Source organism: Protopterus annectens, chromosome 7.part1, assembly GCF_019279795.1.
Source record: "Protopterus annectens isolate FY-2018-M chromosome 7.part1, PAN1.0, whole genome shotgun sequence".
Lineage (NCBI taxonomy): Eukaryota > Metazoa > Chordata > Ceratodontiformes > Protopteridae > Protopterus > Protopterus annectens.
The window spans coordinates 283,358,964-283,383,731 of NC_056740.1; positions in this window are offsets into that span (position 1 = coordinate 283,358,964).

The window sequence follows — 24,768 nt, forward strand, 5'->3', positions numbered from 1 at the left end:
ACCACCATGAAAAACTTCTCCATAGCTAACTTTGGGCTCCTAAAACAGAGGTGGCTAACTTCACGGCACCCATGTAAATGGACAATAGTTGCATGACTGCTGAATCATACACCAATGCACTGTACAAACAAGTACACAAATGCATGGCTCTCACCATACCCAATAAAACCAAGATGCTCTCTTCCAAAAAAAAGGAAGCCAATCTGGTGGTCCCCTGCCATAAACAAACTCTACAACAGAAGGAGTAAATTGATGCGGAATAAGGTAAAGTCCCAAGACTGGAAAAACTCCCTTATCAACCTCAACAAAAGTTGAGAGCCCTCATCAACTCCTCTAAATCTAATTATGAAAACAAATTTCGGCAGATAGTAAAGACAACCACAAGGCCTTTTATAGTTATGTAAAGAATCTCCATGGCAATACCCAGATTTGCTCTGAGCTACTGCACAATGGTACCTCCTATACCAGCAGATTTTGCCAATATACTGGCCGACAGAGTCAGTGTCAACTTTACACCCCCCACCAAAGGACCAATCACAATACCAGTAGATCCAGGCAGTCCTTATTACTGCTGCACAGATTAAAACAGCACTGTCCAAGGCCAAGAATACAGCTTCTATGGGACCTGACAATATCCCTGGCTGTGTTCTACATGAACTACAGAGTGAACTCACCTGTATGCTCTGTTCAATCATAGCTTCACCTCAGGCTTTCTCCCTACCAAATGGCATACTGCTACGTCATCCCTCTCCACAAAGGAGGAGGGACTACAGACCCTGGGAACTATTGCCCCATTAGCCCGACGAGTCTGATATGCAAGGCTATGGAATGCATCATCATGGACCTATTAAACAAGGATATAGGGAATCTCCAAACTCTGGATCCCACACAGTTTGGTTTTGTGAAGGGTAGATCATGCCTGCTCAACCTGACTGACTTCTTTGAGTCAGTCACCAGAGCTGTGGAAGAAGGCAAGGTGGTTCATACAGCCTATCTTGATCTGGCCAAGGCCTTTGATGCCATTCCCCACTTAGGAATCATAGAAAAGCTCACTAAGCTAGACATCAATCCCTATATCAGTCACTAGGTGGGTTGCAAACTGGCTCACAGACAGAACCCACAGTGTGAAAGTAGCTGACTCTAAGTCAGATTGCCAACCTGTCACGAGTGAGACCCACAGGGTTTGGTCCTGGGTCCTCTCCTGTTTGGTATCTACTTCTCTGAAGTCTAGGCCAACATGAAAGGACTCTGGCTGACAAAGTTTGCAGACGATTGCAAGTTGGGAGCTATTATTAACTCCCCAAGTGATGTTGACATCCTACAGAAAGGCCTCACTGAGACCAACGACTGGTGTCAGAACCATGGCCTTAAGCTGAATGCCAAAAAATGTGTTGTTATCCACTTTGGTAAAAACCTGGTTCCCATGAATTACTACATCGATGGTAGCCCACTCAACACATAAGGAGTTATAAGAGATCTGGGAACACATGTTGACAGCAACCTCTCTTTTGACCATCACACTGCCACTGTGGTCAGAAAGTCCTTCTATGTGGCACATCTCATTACTAAGGGTTTTGCATCCAGGAAGAAAGAGGTCATTGTCTCTGTCTACTCTTCCCCTGATTAGGCCAGTCATTGAGTACAATGCCCCATTTGGCATGTACCTCACTAGAAACCTGCAACAACTGGAGAGGCTGCAAAAGTACCTCACAAAGAGGATCCTAGGCCTTAAACACTTGTCCTATATGGACAGACTAAAAAAACTCCAACTATTCTCTGAATGATATCGTCTAATTAGAGGCAATCTCTGCTTGACTTACAAAGCCATGTCTGACCCAGCTCTGTTAGAAATGCTACATCTAAAGAAATCCAAATCCCTCCACACCACATGGTCCAGAGACTTTAACTTCATTACCACAATCAATAGAACAAGCTGGAGGGACAGGTTCATAACCCAGAGACTGCCCATGCTATGGAATAGACTTCCCATACATGTCAAACAGAGCACCTCACTGGCCCTCTTCAAGAGAAATTTTGATGAGTGGATGGGAAATAGAAAATTCACCCAGGGGATCACTCCAGTGGCTCTACTCGACAGAGGCACTGGGAACTAAGGTCGGGTGGCACGATGCCAGGTAATCCTATGGGCTAGGCTTGTAAAGGCTCCAGGGCCATCAGCCTAGTACACACCTATGAACCTATGACAGTTCCATCACTCAGAAAAGGGATTACACATAATCTGTCATTTGAGGTATATATTGTGCATTCTTTCAGTAACATTGATTCTTACCAATATCCATTTAAGTATGCACCCTGTTTCTGGTGTTTTTTGCTTGTAAATCTGTCTTTTATTTTACATCTACATATTTACATGGTAAACTAGTGCAGACATTTTTATTTTAAAAATCAGTTATCAGATGACTCTTGTAGTTATTATAATATTCTAAACCATTAATGCCTATACATTCAGAAGCATTACAGCATTTCTAAGCAGCTATGTACCCACTTTTGTTGTTTCAGTTAGCCTTACTGCTCATTAGCCTCATTTTATAATAAAACTAGGCTTTGGTTCTCATGCAACTCTTTTTTTTTTCTTTATCAGCTGTCATTTTGTCATTCAAAGCAAATCAAAGCAATGTTTGTAGCAGGCTACCAGGTTGCTGGATTATTTGGGTTGCTACCTCTTTCAATTAATCTGCATATTTAGATAATGAATGTCTTTTTTTCTCTTTTTTGTCACTTCAAGGTACAGGGCTAGTGTCATTGCAGAAGTGATAAATGAGCTGGTGCTGATTTCTTAGGAACTGCCATAGAGAAACAGTTTCTCATTATCTATTTTCCACTGAAGGCTGATCTAGAAAGTTGACTGTTAATGAATTTTCTCTGGAAGAATGCATTTAGTAGACTTATTTAAAAGTTTTATAAAAAGCAGAAACATATCAACATTTTTTGTGGCAGGTTAGGGCAATGCAATCCATCAGTTGATGTTACTATTCCTTTAGGAAGTCTGCTTTAAATCAGCCACTCCTTCTATAACACAATACTTCCATACTTTGTGTGTGTGTGTGTGTGTGTGTGTGTGTGTGTGTGTGTGTGTGTGTGTGTGTGTGTGTGTGTGTGCGTGTATTATTCTTCAGTTGTTAACCTAGAAGGAGGGTTGATCCAAGGACCCTTTTTAGTCATGACAAGGGTCAAGTACATATGACTATACATAATGTTAGCATATAAATATACATTAATATGCATGTCTAAGAGCAATAGTTTAAAATAGATTATTGCAGTCATTGTTTCTAACACTTTCCTATATATCTATATGTATGTATGTAAGTTGTATACGAGTGTGTGTGTGTGTGTGTGTGTGTGTGTGTGTGTGTGTGTGTGTGTGTGTGTGTGTCTGTCTGTGCGTGTGTGTGTGTGTGTGTGTGTGTGTGTGTGTGTGTGCATGTGTGTGTGTGCATGTGTGTGTGTGTGTGTGTGTGTGTGTGTGTGTGTGTGTGTGTGTGTGTGTGTGTGTGTGTGTGTGTGTGTGTAGAGGCAAGTACAAAAGAGTGCACATAATGTTACTGTATTAATATAAATATCTAAGAGCAACAGGTTGAAATAAATTACTATAGTCATTGTTTCTTTCACTTTCCATGCAATCAAACAACAGAGGTACACTCAGAAAGTAGATGCCTTTTTAATGCAGGATTGAGGATTATACTGTCCATGAAAGCATAGGATTAATACATGATCACTGTTGAATAAAAATGATATGGATTTTTCGGGGTGGTGTACATGTCTAACAGTGACAAGTTGAAGTATGTTACCGTGACTTTTATCATTTTCATTTTCGTCTTAATTAGACATCAGAAGAACACAGAATGTGAGCATTACTATTTGGAGGCATACAATGTATGTAAACAAAGAACAGTCATAAGATCACTTTTGAATGATTAATGATATTGTTTGTTGGGGGCATATCTGTCAAGGAAGCATTATGACCATTATATTTTTGATAACTTCACAGTCTGAGGTGGTATACCCTCTCAGGATGAGCACATTATGCTGGGACAGTATGTGTGTGTTTTGTATCCAAGTATTTGAAGACCCTGAATTTGTTCTTGTAAACTACCCTAGGTGAATTGACATTTGACCACTTAGGTATGGCTAAGCAGATCTAGTTCTTCATTAGCTTTTGTTGTCAGAGTCTGGCACTATACCCAGTTTCTTCCTGAGGTTTATGTAACCATATCTCACAAGGCTGGGTGAAATTAATGCCCAGTATACATATGCACAAAGTTCTCTTTAGAGCAGAAGCAAATATTGATTTTATTTATTTATTTTTTATTCATTCATATTTATTTACTTTGAAGCAAAATATAATTTTATGTCACTAGCTAAGGCAACATTTATTTTACTGTGTAGAGAGTGTCACCTGCTTTCTGTGTAGTTACAAAGGCAGTCTATGTATGCCATATAAATTATGATGGAGATGGGAGTAAAGTCCTTGGGGACAGAATGGCATTCCTGAAGGTGCTTAACTGGTTCATCATTTATTTTGTGGTCATAATTTATGCCCTTTTTGCCAGTTCTCATATTGCTACATTTATGGACATTACAACTGAGGTCATTACTGTTGCACCAACTGTGTGCCTTTAGAAGACCATGTTGTGGAATGTCTGCATCTTTCACTGAAGTAATTGTGTTAGACATTTAGCAGTTATCAGCATGCTTGGTAAGACAAAGATCATTTTCAATTTTTCAATTTTTAGCTCTGAGAAGAATAGACCAAGAAAGTGGCCCCAATGCAGCGCCATACAGGACACCATTAGTAACCCTCTTAGGATAAACAAGTAGTTACCATGCTGTCCCCTGTCTTGTCCTGTTTTTAACTATGCTTTAAATATTGAGTTATGTATGAACTAGTGGTTTGTAGGATGACGGTGGTTATCAAGAAGAGGAGGAGGAGTGTGAGGGCAGCACCAAGGATCAAGTGGTGGAAATTGAAAAAGTGTAATTGTGAGGTGGAGTTCAGGGATGAGTTAAGGCAGGCACTGGGTGGCAGTGAAGAGTTACCAAATAGCTGGGCAACTACAGCAGAGCTAGTAAGGGAGACGGCTAGAAAGGTGCTTGGTATCACATCTGGACAGAGGAAGGACGACAAGGAGACATGGTGGTGGAATGAGGAAGTACAGGAGAGTATACAGAGAAAGAGGTTGGCAAAGAAGAAGTGGGATTGTCAGAGAGATGAAGAAAGTAGACAGGAGTATAAGGAGATGAGGTGCATGGCAAAGAGAGAAGTGGCGAAGGCTAAGGATAAGGCATATGAAGAGTTATATGAAAGGCTGGACACTAAGGAGGGAGAAAATGACCTGTACCGATTGGCTAGACAGAGAGACCGATCTAGGAAAGATGTGCAGCAGGTAAAGGTGATAAAGGATAATGAGGGAAACATACTCAAAAGCGAGGACAGTGTGTTGAGGAGATGGAAAGAGTACTTTGAGAGGTTGATGAATGAAGAGAGTGAGAGGGAGAGAAGGTTGGATGATGTAGGGATAATAAATCATGAAGTACAATGGATTAGCAAGGAGGAAGTAAGGATAGCTATGAAGAGAATGAAGAATGGAAAGGCTGTTGGCCCAGATGACATACCTGTGGAAGCATGGAGGTGTTTAGGTGAAATGGCAGTGGAGTTTTTAACCAGATTGTTTAATGAAATCTTGGAAAGTGAGAGGATGCCTGAGGAATGGAGAGAAAATGTTTTGGTACCGATTTTTAAGAATAAGGGTGATGTGCAGAGCTGTAGTAACTACAGAGGGATAAAATTGATCAGTCACAGCATGAAGTTATGGGAAAGAGTAGTGGAAGCAAGGTTAAGAAGGGACGTGATGATTAGTGATCAGCAGTATGGTTTCATGCCAGGAAAGAGCACTACAGATGCGATTTTTGCTCTGAGAGTGTTGATGGAGAAGTACAGAGAATGTCAGAAGGAGTTACATTGTGTTTTTGTAGACTTAGAGAAAGCATATGACAGGGTGCCTAGAGAGGAGTTGTGGTATTGTATGAGGAAGTCAGGAGTGTCAGAAAAGAATGTAAGAGTGGTACAGGATATGTACAAGGGTAGTGTGACAGCGGTGAGGTCTGCGGTGGGAGTGACGGATGCGTTTAAGGTGGAGGTGGGGTTACATCAAGGATCAGCTCTGAGCCCTTTCTTATTTGCAATGGTGATGGACAGGTTGACAGACGAGATCAGACAGGAGTGCCCGTGGACTATGATGTTTGCAGATGACATTGTGATCTGTAGTGAGAGTAGGGAACAGGTGGAGGAGAACCTGGAGAGATGGAGATATGCTGTAGAGAGAAGAGGAATGAAGGTCAGCAGGACTAAGACAGAATATATGTGTGTGAATGAGAGGGAGGATAGAGGAATGGTGAGGATGCAAGGAGTAGAGGTGGCGAAGGTGGATGAGTTTAAATACTTGGGGTCACTAGTTCAGAGTAACGGTGAGTGTGGAAGAGAGGTGAAGAAGAGAGTACAGGCAGGATGGAGTGGGTGGAGAAGAGTGTCAGGAGTGATTTGTGACAGACGAGTACCTGTAAGAGTGAAAGGGAAGGTCTACAAGAGGGTAGTGAGACCAGCTATGTTATATGGGTTGGAGACAGTGGCATTGACAAAAAGGCAGGAGTTTGAGCTGGATGTGGCAGAATTAAAGATGTTAAGATTTGCAGTGGGTGCAACGAGGGTGGACAGGATTAGAAATAAGTACATTAGAGGGTCAGCCCAGATTGGAAGGTTTGGAGACAAAGCCAGAGAGGCACAATAACAGTGGTTTGGACATGTGCTGAGGAGGGATGCTGAGTATATTGGGAAAAAGATGCTAAGGATGAAGCTACCAGGTAACAGGAAAAGAGGAAGGCCTAAGATAAGGTTTATGGATGTGGTGAGAGAGGACATGCAGGTGGTTGGTGTGACAGAGCAAGATGTAGAGGACAGGAAGAAATGGAAACAGGTGATCTGCTGTGTTAACTCCTAACAGGAACAGCCGAAAGAAGATGATGATGAACTGACTTTTAATGCTATTCATTTACAAAAATCTTCTTATGTAGGTCACTGGCAAATGACTAAGCAAGCTCAGGATAAGCAGTATGCACTGTCAGCCCTTTCATCAAGTATTGCAGTTACCTTTTCAAAGAATGTCACAAGAAGCAAACATCAAGGCTGCCTCCCAACAAAACGGCACTGTTACACATATAACAGAAGATAACCCCTGTCATTTTATGTACCATACCATGTGATTTTAAACAGAATGCATGCCAGGACAGTTGGTCTAAAATTGCATGGATCTAGTACAGTGCTCCCTCCTCCCCATTTTAATTATTACCACTTCAGTTTGTTATCATATATCAGAGATGTGTCTACAAGTTATCATTGTATTTAAAATGACCAACAGGGGTCATGTTAGGTTTTACTTGGTTATGTATAGGAATCCAATTTGCATGCTATCTTGTCCCATGGAACTTCAGATCTTAATTTAGCTTGCAGCATTTATTATGTTTCTATTAATATAAAGGAGGCCTTCCTTGTTTTTATAGCACATTGTTGTTAATTATGTATTCCAGCTCTGAGATCACACAATTCCAGGAAAGGGCATATTCCTTACCCTGGTATTTAAGCATCACTGTCTGAGGTGGATACAAGGTAACGTCTATCAGCTGTTTTGTTGACAAAACAGCTGTTGAATATACCAACAGGGGACATAAGCGCTGTCCCTCTTATATGTCCATATCTGTATATCTATATCTCTCTATAGCTAGCTATCTATATAATATAATATATATATATATATATATATATATATATATATATATATATATATATTATATATATATATATATATATGTTATACATATTAAATGTCTTCAAATGCTGTTTAGCAAATTTTTTACTTTAATTTTGGAGAATAGTATACTAATGTACATATATTTTATTGTTTTTCTATCCAAGACTTTCTCTGTCTGGGAGTCTTCTATGTAGCTTGTTCATAAAATTCAAGGCACAAGTCCTTAACATAGGTTCATAGGTGTGTACTAGGCTAATGGCCCTAGAGCCTTTACAAGCCTAGCCCACAGACGTGCCCTGGCCATATGCTGTTAAGTGCTATAATTCAACTTCCCATCTGATATACAGTCTCGGGCTTGATAGATACAATTTTGTTAACTTTTTAGGCAACCTAACCATACTAATTCTGCAGTGTGAGTATTTTTACTGATTTTAACCTGGATAGAAAGCACTTATAAATATGTTGAAATAATCTAATATTTGATCAGTGAATGAATATCATATTTAACTGAACAAGAAAGAATTAAATTTAAGGTCTTTTGTTTGGTCATCTCTAGGCAACTTTCATTTCAATGACATGCAGAAGGTAGATTGATGACCCCAAAATTGTTTGCAAATGTATGTGTGTTTTGTGTATGTTTATGAGTGTGCATTTTGTGTAGGTGTGTGTGTGTGTGTGTGTGTGTGTGTGTGTGTGTGTGTGTGTGTGTGTGTGTGTGTGTGTGCGCGCACGTGCGCGATATGAAAGAAAGACCTGATAATCCACTTCCTTTCCCTACTTGCTAGTAAAGTCTGTGGATGATGGGGGGCTGCTTGTAGAGTCAGAGTAGAAGTCATATGTGACTCAGCGGCACTGAATGGATGGATGGTTGATAGCTGGCTGGTGAGATGAATGGATGGATGAATGCATCTTTCCTTCATTTTTTTTGTGTGAATATTACTCTTCAGGTGCAAATAAGAGTAAAGTTAACACAGTAACCTTTTTTTTACCTTGTAGGATTTTCTACTTCATAAGTTCATAGGTGTATACTAGGCTAATGACCACTGGAGCCTTTATAAGCTGATCCATGCAACCCAGATGTATCCCACAAGTTATTGTGCCTTAGAATTTATTTTCAGGTGTATATGTTAGTTAAAGCATGGTTTAATGGCTGCCTCTGTCCATCAGAGACATGGGTGTCAGACCAGGGGTGAATTTCCAATTTCCCATCACTGGTCCAGGTTGCACTTGAATAAGGGTATGGAAGGGCTCTATTTCACATGGATGGGAAACCTATACCTGTGAATGGGGAACCTCTGAGATACATACCTGTTCCTCCAACATGTCCTATTTACGTCACAATCAAAGTTTAAAATCCTAAGATCTAGTAGTTATTGTGCTGTTCATTGTGTATGCAAAAGGTCCTTCAGAGTGGGATCCAAGGATGCTTTTTATGCCAGGCACAAATCATCTCTCAGCCCGATTGAAGAAACTTCATCTGTACTCGGTTGCATACCACTTACTCAGAGGTGATCTCTGCCTGACATACAAGGCCATGTCCAACCCAGAATTGATGGACATGCTCCACCTAAAAAAACAAATCCCCAAGAGCCACACGCTCTAGGAATCTAAACCTCATCACAACGATAAATAAGACATGCTGGAGGGATAGATTCCTGTCCCAGAGACTCCCCATGCTTTGGAACAGGATTCCAATCTACATTAGGCAGAGCCCTTCACTAACACTCTTCAAGAGAAACCTTGACGAGTGGATGGGAAACAGAAAATATACTCCGGGGATCACAGCAGTGGCTCTGCTGGACAGAGGCACAGGGAACTAATAGCTCTGCTGGACCAAGGCACAGGGAACTAATCTAAGGGGGTGTTGAAAACCAGCACATTCTGGCTAGGCTTATAGATGCCCTTGAGCAGATAGCCTAGTACTTACCTATGAACCTATGAGCAGTCTGTAGGAAGCAGAGTACAGAGATAGGGCTTTGAAGTGATCTACATAGGGCATTGTGTTTATGCCTTGTATTCTTTTTGTGAGGAACCTCTGTGGACATCCCAGTTGTTGTATGTGCCTGGTAAGTTAGAGAAGAGGTGTTATACTCAATGATGGGTCTGATGATGGCTGAATATAGTGGCATGTTGACTTTGCTGGACCTAGGTGCCATGCCCTTACTTATAAGTTGAGTGACACACAATGATTTTCTTACAACCTTAGACACATATTAGTCAAAAATCAGGTTACTATCTGCAAGTCCCTGACTGACACAAATCCCTGACAGCTGTGCTTCTTTTAGTGATATTTTATCTGTGAGGTAGTTTCCCTGGGTGGTCAATTTCCCAAAAGGTACAAATATGCATTTCTTGGCACTTAAGCTGTGGCTTTGATACCAGTCATTTGTCTGTGTTAGGCCTTCCTGTAATATGTTAGTGTCTTGGAGGGGTTTCTATGACTGCTTCTAGTTTGCAATCATCTTCAAAGTTGGTAAGCCAGAGGCCCTTTCCATTGGCCTTGTCTTCCGAAAAATAGACGACAAAGAGGAATGGGCCCAGCACATACCCATGAAGGACTCCACTGTTAGTCTGCCTCTTTGTGGGGGTGGTCTTTTCATTCTTAACTTCCTGGGCCCTGTTTGTGAGCCAGCTGACTATCCAGTGAGTTACATAGGGTTTTATGCCTAATTCAGTGAGTCTGGTTAAATGCCCAAGTGAGATATTGTATTAAATGTCTTAGCCAGGTCAAGGTAGGCAGTATGCACCATTTTGTCCTCATCCATTGCATTGGTGATTTTCTTGAAGAAGTTCTGGAGGTTCAGTAGGCATGACCTGCCTTTGATGAAAAAAATAGGTTGGGTCCAGTGTCTGAAGGTTTCCTATGTTAGTGTTAACCATTTCTATCATAATTATTTCCATAGCTTTGCAGATGAGAATAGTCACACTAATGGGTCTACAATTCTCAGAATGCATTGATGATCTGCTCTTGAACAGAGGGATGACAGATGAAGTTGTCCATTTGAATGGCATGAAACCTGTGTGGAGGCTGAGGTTGAATAATGACACCACTGGTCCTAAAAGGTAATATTTTAGCCTATTTAGAAGGCATCTTGGGATATTATCATGGCCTATCAAAGCTGCATGCTTGACCTTAGAGAGTACATGTAAGACCTGATCCCTACTGAAAATTGTAAGTATTATGTTAGATGGTATTTCCCTGGCAGCAGCTGGGAGGTAGGGGGAGGGTGAGGTTAAAGGTGGAGCTGAATTTGTAAGCATAAGATTTGCTATATTTTCCAGTTATGTGAACATGGCTTCATTTACCAACAGCTTGGCACACTGTTGTGTGCGCTGCCTTTGAGGTTTTGGACATGGTTAAAGAAAGCCTTATGGTTGCCCTTGGCCAAGGATACTATCTTTACCTCAAATTTGTTTTGCTGTATTTAATTAGTCCTCTTAGTTGCCTATTCAGTTTGATGAGAACGTTTTTATCCTTTTTGATGTTACATTTCCTAATTATAGCTTTGTTTTTTTGTTGTTATACAACTTGTTTAATTTTGGATTCTACCAGGGTGGTTTATTTTTTGAGTTAGTTTTTAGACTTACTTCTGGTAGGCACAGCAGCCTCTATGTAATTACCCACATGGTTGTACAGAACGTCTGTGAATAATTCCACATGGGCTGCTGTGTTATTTGGATTTGGAGGGGCTTAAACGTTTGACAGCTTATCAGTTAATAAAAAGTAGCCTGCCTTGGAGTAGTTTCTTTTACATTGTTTTCTGAGGTTACATAATTGATTCTTATTTCCATCTAGACTGCTTTCTGGTCTGACTTTACCAGAGAGTACACAACATGGGGGAGGGGTGCAGCATTCCCCTATATTTATGAGTAACAGGTTCAATATGTTTGTACCTCTAGTAGGTATAAGCATTACCTTGTCCAGGGGCTTGTGTTTACAAAGTCTAGGAATCTCCACAATGGTTGGGGTCATATAGCATTCCCAGTTTTAGAGGGAGAATTGAATGCTCCAATGAGTATGGCATTTTGTCGAATGGTGAGTGAGTTAAGTAGGTCTAAATATGAGTTGTGGGTTTCCTGTGACATAGAGGATGACCTGTAGCTTGCTAGGATATGGTATGGGACTTTGTCTTTGGCACTCTCTATGTGGAAAAACTCTATCATGTTTGTCATGTTTACCCAACCTGGAGGTATGCTTGTTATTGGTGTAGCTTGAGACACCTCCACCTTTAGTCCCTGTCTGTGCATTTGCTGGTCTAAATGTGTGGAAAGCACTGAAGTCTTGCACTGCCAGGGTACTTGCTGTAGCTTTAAACCATGTCTGGGTAACTGCAGATTTCTGCATTGTCTAGAGAGAGGAGAGCTTGGAGGAGGTGGAGCTTCTTGTTTAAACTCCTAACATTGACTAATAACATGTTTAGTTTTCCTTGTATAGATTTTGCTGTATTGGAAGGTTTGTCAATTTGGCATTACCTGAAAAAGGCTCTGTGGGGAGAACAATGTCTTAGCCAATATTCGAAAGCGTAGAGGAGACAGGTGCAGACTATTCTTAGTACGTGTATTGTTAACCATTTCCCCTCATGTTGACACATATTGTATCCCCCTGGAATGACACCAAAAACTAATCCAGTTAGTAAAATCAGTCATCTTCTGCTCATATTGTGGCATCATAGGTTCATAGGTTCATACTAGGCTATCTGCCCTGGGGCATTTTTAAGCCCAGCCTGATTGTGTTTGGCTTGCGCCACCCCTTGATTTGAGTATACTGTGCCCTTTTTAAAGTTTAGTTTACTGTGCCTCTGTCTAATAGTGACACAGAAGTAATCTCTGGGACAAACCTACGATCCCCCATCCACTCATCAAGATTCTTCTTGAAGAGAGTCAGTGAGGTGCTCTGCCTAACATGAATTGGAATTCTATTCCAGAGCGAAGGGAGCCTCTGGGTTATGAATCTGTCCCTCCAGCATGTTCTATTTATTTCTGTGCTGAGGTTCAAGTCCCTCGAGCGGGTGGCTCTAAGGGATTTAGATTTACTGAGGTGGAGCATGTCCATTAATTCTGGGTTGGACATAGCTTTATATGTCAGGCATAGATCGCCTCGAAGTAGGCGGTATGCAACTGAGTAGAGCTGGAGTTTTTTTAACCGAGCAGCATATGGCATCTTTTTGAGTCCCTTGATCCTCCTGGTGAGGTCCTTTTGGGGTCTTTCTAATTGCTGCAGGTGTCGGGTAAGGTACATCCCAAAGGGTGCATTGTATTCTATGATGGGCCTGATGAGGGATAAATAAAGGGGCACGATTACCTCTCTTGATCTAGATGTGAATCCTTTCATGATGAGGTGGGCTATGTAGAAGGTCTTTCTAACCACTTTGGCAATGTGGTTGTTAAAGGAGAGATTGCTATCAACTTGGGTCCCCAGATCCCTAATTACTTTCTCTGCACTTAATGGGTTACCACCTATGTGGTAATTTGTGGGCACATTGTTTTTGCCAAAGGGTATGACTATACACTTTTTGGCATTTAGCTTTAGACCATGGCTCTGGCACCAGTTATCCGTCTCTGCGAGACCTTTTTGAAGGGTGTTTGTGTCAGCTGGAGAGTCGATTATGGCACCCAGTTTGCAGTCATCTGCGAACTTGGTGAGCCATAGTCCTCCCACGTTGGCCTGTACCTCAGAAAAGTAAATACCGAACAAGAGAGGTCCCAGGACAGAACCTTGTGGGACGCCACTTGTGACCGATTTTGAGTCTGACATGGCTCCAGCAACTCTGACTCTGTGGGTTCTGTCTTTGAGCCAGTTTGCGACCCATCTTGTGACATAGGGGTTTATATTTAGGCATCCTTGGTGAAGGTAGAATGCTGATTAATGCTAGGCATGTACCAGCCTGTAACACATAGTCCAAGAGCACCATAATGTCTCTCTTCATATAATCTAGGGAGATATGTATCAGGTTATTTACACCTACATGGGCTATGACTGAATCATACTGATATCTGTGGTGCAATGACTTGAGTGTTACAGCGTTCCACTTCCCCAAGCTGCGTGAATAACCTATCACTATTGCTCCTGTGGCTCTGCCCGAGCATTTCTCTGCTAGTCGCTCTATAGAACTAAGCCATGTTTTTTAGTGCTTGTTTTACCTCTATTATTCTAGCAGCTCTATAGAGCTAAACCATGTTTGTTTAGCGCCTATAGCGTTTAAGTTTGTCTTACCTCTAGTATTCTAGCAGCAATCTACAACTGTTAGTGCATTCACTCCGCTTGACATAGCGTTAACCTTTCTAACTGGGATAAGTAGCGCCTCTACTCCTGGCTTCCACGTGGTCCCCAACTCCAAACACTTGCATTCTAAGGGTGGATACAGCATTTAAGATAATAGTTTTACCAATGGTACGTAGCTAATAAACTGCCTGTACACTGTTTCTATACATGCTCTTTACAAACTACCAGTTAAGCTTTGTTGTGCCATTAATGCCATAATGGCTACAGTATTTCTACAGTGTATCTCTCTCATGATCCTATAATTAATTGTTATAGATGATAGGCTGTGGATGTTGTGTTTTGCCATTTTCTTCTGATAACTGAAACGCCTTGTTGCTTATGTTAAAAGATTAACTTAGTTGCACGTCAGGATTTATGCTGCTAGCCTCAGTGACACACTAGTACTCATCTCTAGTACAAATGTTTTTTATTTAGTGAGAATGTATTAGTCTCTGTATTGACCTTTAATCATAGGTACATGATCTGGTTATTCTGTTACATGCTTCCATGATTACTGAATGTACTTATATTTGTTTTCTCTCTCTTCCTATATATTTACCAGCCTATACAACTGAGTTTCCTCTCCTTACCCTTGCTAAAGAGGCCCTGTGGACATCAGACTAAGGAACACAATTCCTGAATAGGATTTTACGTCCTCCCCACTAAGACTGTCTACCCACAGTAGACCTTTCTGAAAGTATGTCCTACTCTTGTACTGTTTAATTTTACTCTCCAGGTTATTTGACTTCCCTCCCAGGATAACCAGCAGCCTACCCCCCCTCCAATAATAATTAATTCACTTCTCTCTTTCCCTCCTTCTCCAGCACTATCCTTGAGGTAACTCTCCCACTACGCAAACATTTTCACTTGGTGAACACTCTGTTTGGTGTCTCTCTCATAGTTCCTAGTCTTGGCCACCAGGTGGCGCCCTGCTTACTGAGGGACACACTATTTTTTCCCTTATTCCCTCAGTAGACCTCTGCTTCCTGCTATCTCCTACACCTAAACCCCTCTTTTTTTCTACTGCTACCACCTGTGTCACCTTACCTAGCTATCATATACTTGTTTTACTCTCCCCTACCCACCACACATCCCCCCTGCATTTTAACGCTATTGCTTACCCCTACCCTACACTAAATATAGTGTTTTCTCTTCTTCTCTGATTGTTTTTTGCCACTGATCTCCCCTCACTGGCTCTTCCCGCTCCGTTCGCTCCGCTCACTCCGCTCCCCTCCCTACCCCCAATTCCCACCCACCCCCAGGGGCCCTACCTTTATACTTACTCTGCCACACCTCCAATTGTCTCACTTCCTGCCCCACCCTGACTTATTAACTCTATACTCCATTCCTACCACCACACCCACTCTCCAGATTCCTATCTAACTGCCACACCTCACTCTCCACCTTCCTAAACCACCTAATACTACACTTGCTAACCCCTTCTCACTCTTAACATGCCTTTAAGCCTCAAACTGCTGTATTCTCTACTACTCCTTAACATCCTTCTTTTGTACTATACTTTTACTTCCTACGAATATCTAACCCTTAGCCAATCTCCTAATTTAGCCAGACACACAACCTCTCTACTTCCTCTGGCTGAACAAACACATATTAATATCCTATCATCCTGTCCCTACCTTCCCCCTCTCTACCACAGATTACACAATAACAGATTTCTAACCACAAGACGGCTTTATCTTATACCATACAAAAACTCAAAGATTTTTCATATTCCACAAACACTTTTACTGATACATGGGGACATCCACCTCAACCCTGGCCCCAATAATCCTCTTACCCACACCCCTTCCAACCATATTGCCAACAATCTTAGCTCTCCTTTCTCTAATGACTCCCTCTCAATAGCTCACCTAAATATTCATAGCATAAATAATAAAATCACACAACTCCATGCTTTAATAGACTTCTATGCCTTTGATATTCTTTGCCTCACTGAAACATGGCTTAAACCAGGTACCAAAGACAACGAAATCACTCCCCCAGGCTATAGCACCTTAAGACAAGATCGCCTTAACAAAAAGGGTGGGGGAGTGGCCTTTCTATACAAATCCCAACTACAGGTAGCCTTAATTGACTCCCTGCCCCCTTCCCCAGTCAGTGCTGAAATACTCTGTACCAAACTTCAAGTGAATAAAAACAAAGCCATTTATATAATATGCTCCTACATCCCTCCAGGCAATAACTTAAATACACTGGAAAACATTCTTAGCTGGGTCTCCTGTAGCTTTCCTCAGGAAACTATAATCTTAGGAGACTGTAATATTGATTGGTACTCCTGTATCTCTCCAAAACCTACCTTTCACCTTAATCTTTTTAACTTTCAACAAACCATAACCTCCCCTACTAGAATACACAAATCAACAAATAAACAAGCCATCCTGGATTGGATACTGATCAACAACAATCCCCTCTCTTATAAAACTGGAATACTCCCTGACAATATCAGTGATCATCTCCTCACCTACATCACTAAACAAAAAATCAACAATCCCAAACAGGCTTCTTATCATACTGTACACAACAAAACAAATTTTAACCTGTCTTATTTCCGTAATGAACTCAAAGAATATAACTGGTCAGCTCTAAAACACCTCCCAATTGATGAAGCAGTTACCTATTTCAACAATACTTTCCTATAAATTCTCCAGCATCATGCACCATCCCGATTAATTAGAATAGCCTCAAAAGCAGCCCCCTGGCTTTCCAAAAAAACCAAACAAACTATGCTAGCTAGAAATAAATTATGGACAAAATGGAGATCCACTAAAAACCCATCTGACCATCAAAATTTCAAACACCTGAGAAATACAACTAAGAAACTCACCTATCTGGATAAAAAGAATTACTACCTTAAGTACCAACAAAACCGAAATCAAAACCCCAAACATTTCTGGTCAGGAATCAATAAACTGCTCCATCCAGGGAACACCAAAACACCTACACCAGCTAGCCTAGCTCAGACCCAACCCAATATAATAGCCAATACCTTCAACAACTTCTTCTCTGAAACAGTCTCCTCTCTAGCAAACACCATGACTCCCCTTCCCTTCAAATAACCTCTCCTCAAAACAGCACCCCACACTAAAATTTAATACAGTCTCCACAACCTATATACGTAAGCTACTTTCTAAACTTAAACCTTGCACCCCTTCAGCCGACAAACTTCCAGCTGAATATCTACAACTAGCAGCAACTGAACTAGCTTACCCAATCTCCATATTAATTAACAGAACTATAACTGAATCTACTATCCCATCCTGCTGGAAAATCTCCTATATCATTCCCCTCCATAAAGGAGGTAACTCCAACGAACTTTCTAATTTCCGACCAATAGCCCTTCTATCTCCACTATCTAAAATTATGGAACGTTGCATTCACCATCAGCTCTTATATCATCTCTTGCAAAATAACCTACTCGTAGACTCACAACATGGTTTTAGGCCCCACCACAGTACTTCCACTGCCCTCCTCTCCTTCACAGACGTGATCAACAAAAACCGCAATAACAACCTTTACTCCTCTGCACTATTCCTTGACCTCTCAAAAGCTTTCAACATGGTGAACCATCAACTTCTCCTAGATACTGTAAAATCCCTCTCACTTGATTCATCAGCACTACAGTGGTTTGACTCCTACTTGAAAGATAGAAAACAAGCAGTCCTCTGGGACAGCCATCTATCCTCTCATCTCCCTGTCACTATTGGTGTCCCACAAGGTTCCATCTTAGGCCCCCTCCTTTTCTCCATTTTTATTAATAACCTGCCTACTTCACTCCCTACAACCACTTGTATACAGTATGCTGATGATTCTACTCTCATCTGTTCTGCTTTATCTCCAGAAGAACTCCACTCCTCCACCCAAAAAGTCTTTACAGCAGCAGAAAAATGGTTCCAACATATCTGTCTCCTTCTTAATCCCAAAAAAACTAAATTACTACTTTTCACCCCCACCCTTAAATCTGCCCCAATCTCGTTTTCCATTATGTCCTGTAATGGCACTATCATTAAACCTGACTGTTCCACTAAACTACTAGGCGTTACTATAGACAATCAGTTAAGCTTTGACTACCACATTGATCTGACCATCAAGACTGTTAATAGAAAAATAGGTGCCCTCTACAGACTAAAGCCTTTTCTTACTGCCACTACCTGAGTGTCTCTCGCCCAAACTCACCTCATCTCCACACTATTGTATGCCTCTCCATCATTTATCAACCTTTCAAAAGCTAACCTTCAAAAACTTAACACAGCATACCATAGTATTGCCAGGTTTGCCACAGGTTCCCCTTTCCGTACTCATCACTGTCTTAATCTAAAAAAACTCAATTGGCTAGAACTTCAGAACATAATACTTCTACAACAATTAGTCATCACTCATAAAATTCTACATTACCCCTCCAACACACCCATACTTAATAACCTCATCACCCCATATAAAATCTCACTTCCCTTCGCTCAGCCAGTAAGCTTCTAGTAACTACTCTCAAATCCCACAATAAAGCAGGTGACTCCTTATTTGCCAACACTGTAGGATCATATTGGAATAAACTTCCCATACACCTGACCACCCTAAGCTCATCTCACCTTTTCAAAAAACAAATAAGAAACCACTTACAAACCCACTGGCTATGCCCATGCTCTAATCCTGACTGAGCTCAGCAAAATATTCCCCTATTTCCAGTCCCCCCCCCCTTTTTCACTTCTACTGGTTGTTCTCAACCCTTGATTATGCCTATACTGACCCACCTGCAGAATTTCTTTTTCTCTTTTTGCTCCTACTACATGCTATAACTCTGCATGTTGTCATCTTTTCTTTTTCTAGCTTTATGCAAATCTCTTCTATGCTTATCTCGTTCCTTACTAGTGCCCTGACAAAAATTGTTCTATTCTAAATTGTAAATAGTGTAAAGTTTATTTGACTCTATATGTCAGTTTAGTTTCAATTCTTCTTATCTTACTAGTCAGTCTTATTATAGCAATTATTACAAAAGAAGGTTGCCTCTCCATTGTTATTTTCTTGTTATAATACCTCTGCATTTCTCTACACCAATAACAACTTTGTCCTTTATTTGCTTGTATGTTTATATATTTTTGTTTGTTTGGTTCTGTTTTGATTTTTATTTTGATTGTTGCTCTTTTTATTGTAATTTACTAGTCTGTTAATGGAGCTTTTCTCCTCGGGCCTCTGCTGAAAATGGACATTGTATCCAGCCAGACTAGCCCGGTTAACAAATGTAAAATAAAAATAATAAATAAATAAGAGTGCATGTGTAACTCGGTAAATCCTGGCACTTGATAGGCACTAATTATTATTTTCTTCTTGTTCAGCCTGGTGAGTGCGTCACCAGTATGTCATACAATGCAGTCCCCATGACTAGAGTCCTAGTGTAATGATTTACCTTATGGACTTGGTAATTGAGGCTCCACTGGTCGTGGCTGTATGTGCAGTATTAGGTGTTGTTTCAGTTGTGTACTTTTAGGTTTGATGAGGATAATTTTTGCAAGTGGAATGTTGGGAGGTGTTTGGGGTTTGGGAAGATTGTATTTAAGTGCCTCACCATCTGTAGGTCTATGTGTGGGTTGCGTACTATGTATCATTTGTGTAGCTTATGTGTTTCCGACAATCAGATTCTTATTATTAGTGTTTGCATGCAAGATTTTTGCCTTCACAGACATTGTGTGTGTGTGTGTGTGTGTGTGTGTGTGTGTGTGTGTGTGTGTGTGTGTGTGTGTGTGTGTGTGTGTGTGTGTGGGTATCTATCTATCTATCTATCTATCTATCTATCTATCTATCTATCTATCTATCTATCTATTTTTTAATTTCTCCAAATCTTTTGGGTTTCTAATAGCATGATGGGAATGGACCCCATTTCTAAGTCAAAGTATGATTAAAGTTCATGAAATTAATATTGTTTCAATCTTTGATGTCGGCCAGAAGTGCTCTTTGCAACACCCACAATGTGCCCAGTAATGACTCCTTCTGCAATTTGTACGAAGTTACATATATTGGTAACATACCTAAATACGATTGTACATTCTTTTTTATAAAACCCATTGCGCCTACTACTATTGGGACTGTCTGGGTATCTTTCTTCTACATTGCTCTCATTTCTGCCTGCAAATCCTGATATTTTAAAACTTTGTGTCTCTCACTGTATGCAAGATACTGTAGTCACTGGGTGTGGTGATTTAAATAAATAAATAAAGTCATAGTGGAGAACTGTAAAAAGGGGAAGAATCTAAGTATGGCATGGATTGACTACAAAAAAGCATTTGATAGTATCCCACATTCATGGATAAAAGAGTGCTTAAAAATGTATAAGATACACCCTACATTGATCAATTACATTACAGTGACCATGAAACAGTGGCAGACCACTTTGCAATTAAGCCATGATAAAGGACACATTATTATCCCAGAGATAAAAATTCAAAGGTGGGGGGGGGGGTATTTCAGGGTAACTCTCTATCACTGCTGCTATTCTGTCTTGCCCTTAACCCATTAAGCTGTTTACTTAGCTTAGGCCATGGCTATAATTTGGCTCCTAGAAAACAACAAAGTGTAAAGACTTCTCATCTTCTCTTTGTTGATAATTTAAAACTGTATAGCTCATCAGACGAGGAACTGAAAGCACATCTGCAAGTTGTCAAAACTTTTTCAGATGATATAAGAATGTCATTTGGTCTTGATAAATGTGCAAAAGCAACCTTTAAAGCAGGAAAGCTGCAGCACCAAGAAAACATCAGTTTGGGACAAGAATGTGATATAAAAGAACTTGAGCAAGAGGGAGTGTATAAATATTTGGGAACTGATGAAAGATCAACAATAAAACATGAACAAATGTGAATAAAACTTAGTAAGGAATACTTTAGAAGACTTAAATTAATCGTGAAAACAGCATTGACATCTAGGAACAAAATCCAGGCTATAAACCAATTTGCTCTTCCTGTCCTAACTTATAGTTTTGGAGTGACTGACTCGCCCCAAAACGTGTTCAATAGATTAGATAGGAAAACAAGAAGAATGCTTCATGTTCACCAAATGATTTATAAAAATCATTGCATACCAAGATTATATATTCCCTGTTCTGAAGGAGGTATGGGTCTCATTGAAATTGATTACACGTATAGATCTGCAATCGTGGGACTCCACGCATATTTAACAACGATTTTAACAACAAATGACCTTTGTTCCATAGGACTTTCTTTTATTGCCCTTTTGTTCTACTGCCGTAATTGAGTTTTCTTCTAAATGACTATAAACTCGGTCAGCATCAACTCCCATGTATAGTTTATATGTTGCTGGAAGGCAAGTTATTGGTCTATAATTTTTAGGGTAGCTTCCAGGTTCACTCTTAAGTAGGAGCATTGTTTTTCCTGGTGTTAGCTAGGTTGGTCTCTGTTCAGGTTCTCATATAATTAGTAGTTATTCATGGCTAAATTGTCATGCAAAGATGTTAATACTTTTAACCAAAAATTAGGTACTGCATCTGGGCATGGGGTTTTCCAATTAAAGGCTTTTCTTAACTTTGTTTTGGTCTTTCTGGCTGTTACTTCAACCCATTTCATATCATGTACCTTTAATTTTCTTATTCTTTTTTTTACTTCTATCCATTTAGCATCTTTGTTATGTTCCACAGGATCTTTATAGATACTTCTCCAAAATGTATCTATTTCTTCTTTTTTTGGCATTCTTTCAATTCCTTTTACCTTGTTTCTCAATTCTCTATAAAACTTTTTTGGGTCATCAATAAATTGCTTATTTTGTACTTTTTTATTGTGAAATGTTTCATATCCAGATGCCTTTGCCTATATTTCTCTTTGAATACCTTTGGGGCTGCCTTCTTTATACTGATTAATTTGGCTTTCTCCTTTGCATAAATATTGCACCATATCAAATCTCGCTTTCTTTTCTGTGTCCATATTTCTTTTTTATAAAGCTGCAGTGGTGCAGGTGTAGCGTTGTCGCCTCACAGCAAGAGGTTCTCCCGTTCGATTCTCGGCTGGAGCACCTTCTGTGTGGAGTCTGCATGTCCTCCCTGCAGTTGAGTGGCATTCAAAAGACATACATGAATGGGCATGCCTTCGTTGAAGGTTGGGTGTCGGGCTGGCACCTCGACACCATAAAAATCGACTGCCAATCATTAGCGGACCGGAGTTCCACTGTGGTGACCCCTAAGCGGGAAAAGTCGAAAGAAAAACAACAACTTTTTAAAAATCTCTAGGTTTTGTTGTTTATATTTTTGCACTTCCTCGTATGCTTCTTTTCCCAAACAGGTCAACATTTCTTGATTTCTATACTGTTTTTTGAAAACCTGTTGTATTAATGAATATAAATTATTATTTGAAGCTTCTGACAGTTTTTCTTGTGGAAGTATTTTTCTTTCCCCTACTTTTTCTCTTAATTGTTTTGTATATCTTGTATCTGAAATTCTGGGCTATTTGTTTAATACTAACAATACATAATTTCTTTCTTATCCTCAATAGTCCACTTTATCGTCTTTATGGCTCTTCTTTGGTCTATCAGTTTTTCTGATTTTTGTGGACTACTACTCCCTTCTACAACAGGGGGGGCATCCTCCCCCTGCGCCTGGCCTGGGCCCCATTGTAGGAATGTGTCCATATTATAAGGATTCTACATTGTCATATTTTCCAGTCCTGGAACCAGTGTGCCTACCAGGACTGGATACTTTTTTATCCTGTGTTTTGTGCACCCAGCTATCTTTTTTTAAATGTTTAACCTACTTTTGTCCATGATGTTTGCTATATAAATACAGCCTATATATCACTGTCATCTTCATGAGATGTTGTGAAAAACAGGGTCCACCTCACGAAGGTACTCACAAAGACTTGAGGATGAATCATTAATTTTCAGCAGTAATACTCTCCTTTACTTGCTGACTTATCATCTCTCCATTTGGAGCCCAGTATATATATATTTATATATATATATATATATATATATATATATATTTATATATATATATATATATATATATATATATACATACACACACACATATATATATATATATATATATATATATATATATATATGTATATATGAGTTACCGTCATTTAATTGACAGCTCATTTTACTGACAACCACATCAGCAAGACCAATTTACTGAAAGTTCATTTAATTGAAAACTCATTTCACTGAAACTCATTTAGTTGACAGTTATATATGGCCTGTTCCCCACTGCAGTGCGATCCTGGAGTTAGAATATATAGTGGGGAGTGTGGGGGACAAAGCCCCCCACATACTTTAGTTGTATATTGTTTTCTGCAAAACAGTTATTCATTGCACTTGTAAGTATCCATCTGTATAGTTTAAAATGTTTATAATATGTGGGGGGCAAAGGGGGGCTGTGCCCCCATCCCCCCTTACTATATATTCTAACTCCAGGATCGCACTACAGTGGGGAACAGGCCATATATAAAACTGTTGACGAAATGAGTTTCAGTGAAATGAATTTTCAGTGAAATAAACTTTCAGTGAATAGGTTTTGCTGATTTATTTGGTTGTCAGTGAAATGAGCTGTCAATGAAATGAAGGTAACCCATATATATATATATATATATATATATATATATATATATATATATATATATATATATATATATATATATATATAAGCCGAAAGACACAATGAAAACAAATATATATATATATATATGTGTGTATATATACATATATATGTATATATATATATATATATATATATATATATATATATATATATATATATATATATGTGTGTGTGTATATGGGTCCACTTTGTAATTTCGAAATGCTGAAATCCCAAATTTCAGTATTTCGAAACCACAAAGCCGAAAAATCAACCAAAACTCAAAAACTCGAAAACACACAACTGCGAAATTCAAAATCCCGCACTCACGCTACACATATAGCACACACATAAACATACACAACCCCCCCCCAATCAAACAAACTAATCTAAACAGCATATTAGCAGGAGGGCAAGCCCCCATGCACCCCACACCCCCTACTTATATATTCTAACTCCGAGATCGCACAAACAGTAACACAAACGAAACTCACACACACATCTTACAGTCCCTCAAACACACACAACAGTCACAACACACACTTACACACACTAAACCCGTAACCAACATACTAACACACACAAACTTACCAAAATAAAACCTAAACATCCATATTCCGTACCACCAGAAGCAGAAATTCGAAATATCGGTACTTTAGTATTTTGAATTTCACTCTTCTGCCGGTTTTGGAAATGTGAGTGTTCAACTTTGTAAGTTTGAAATACTGAAATTCGGGATTTCAGTATTTCGAAATTACAAAGTGGACCCATATATATATATATATATATATATATATATATATATATATATATACAAACACACACACACACACACGTATATTACGTATTTGTATATCACATACTGTTATTTGTTTCTTTCAGGATTAAATGGTTGACAATGAAAATCAGACATTGTTTCAATATAATTCAGTAAGAGACAAAGTGGAGATGCACGGCAGGAATAAAACTTTTTAATAAACGGTTAGTGCTTTCACATCACAGATGCTTCCTCAGACCATAAAACACATTCCGTCTAACTAACTTATATACCCCTTAACTATTAATTATACAGTCAGTCAGTAAAACAATAT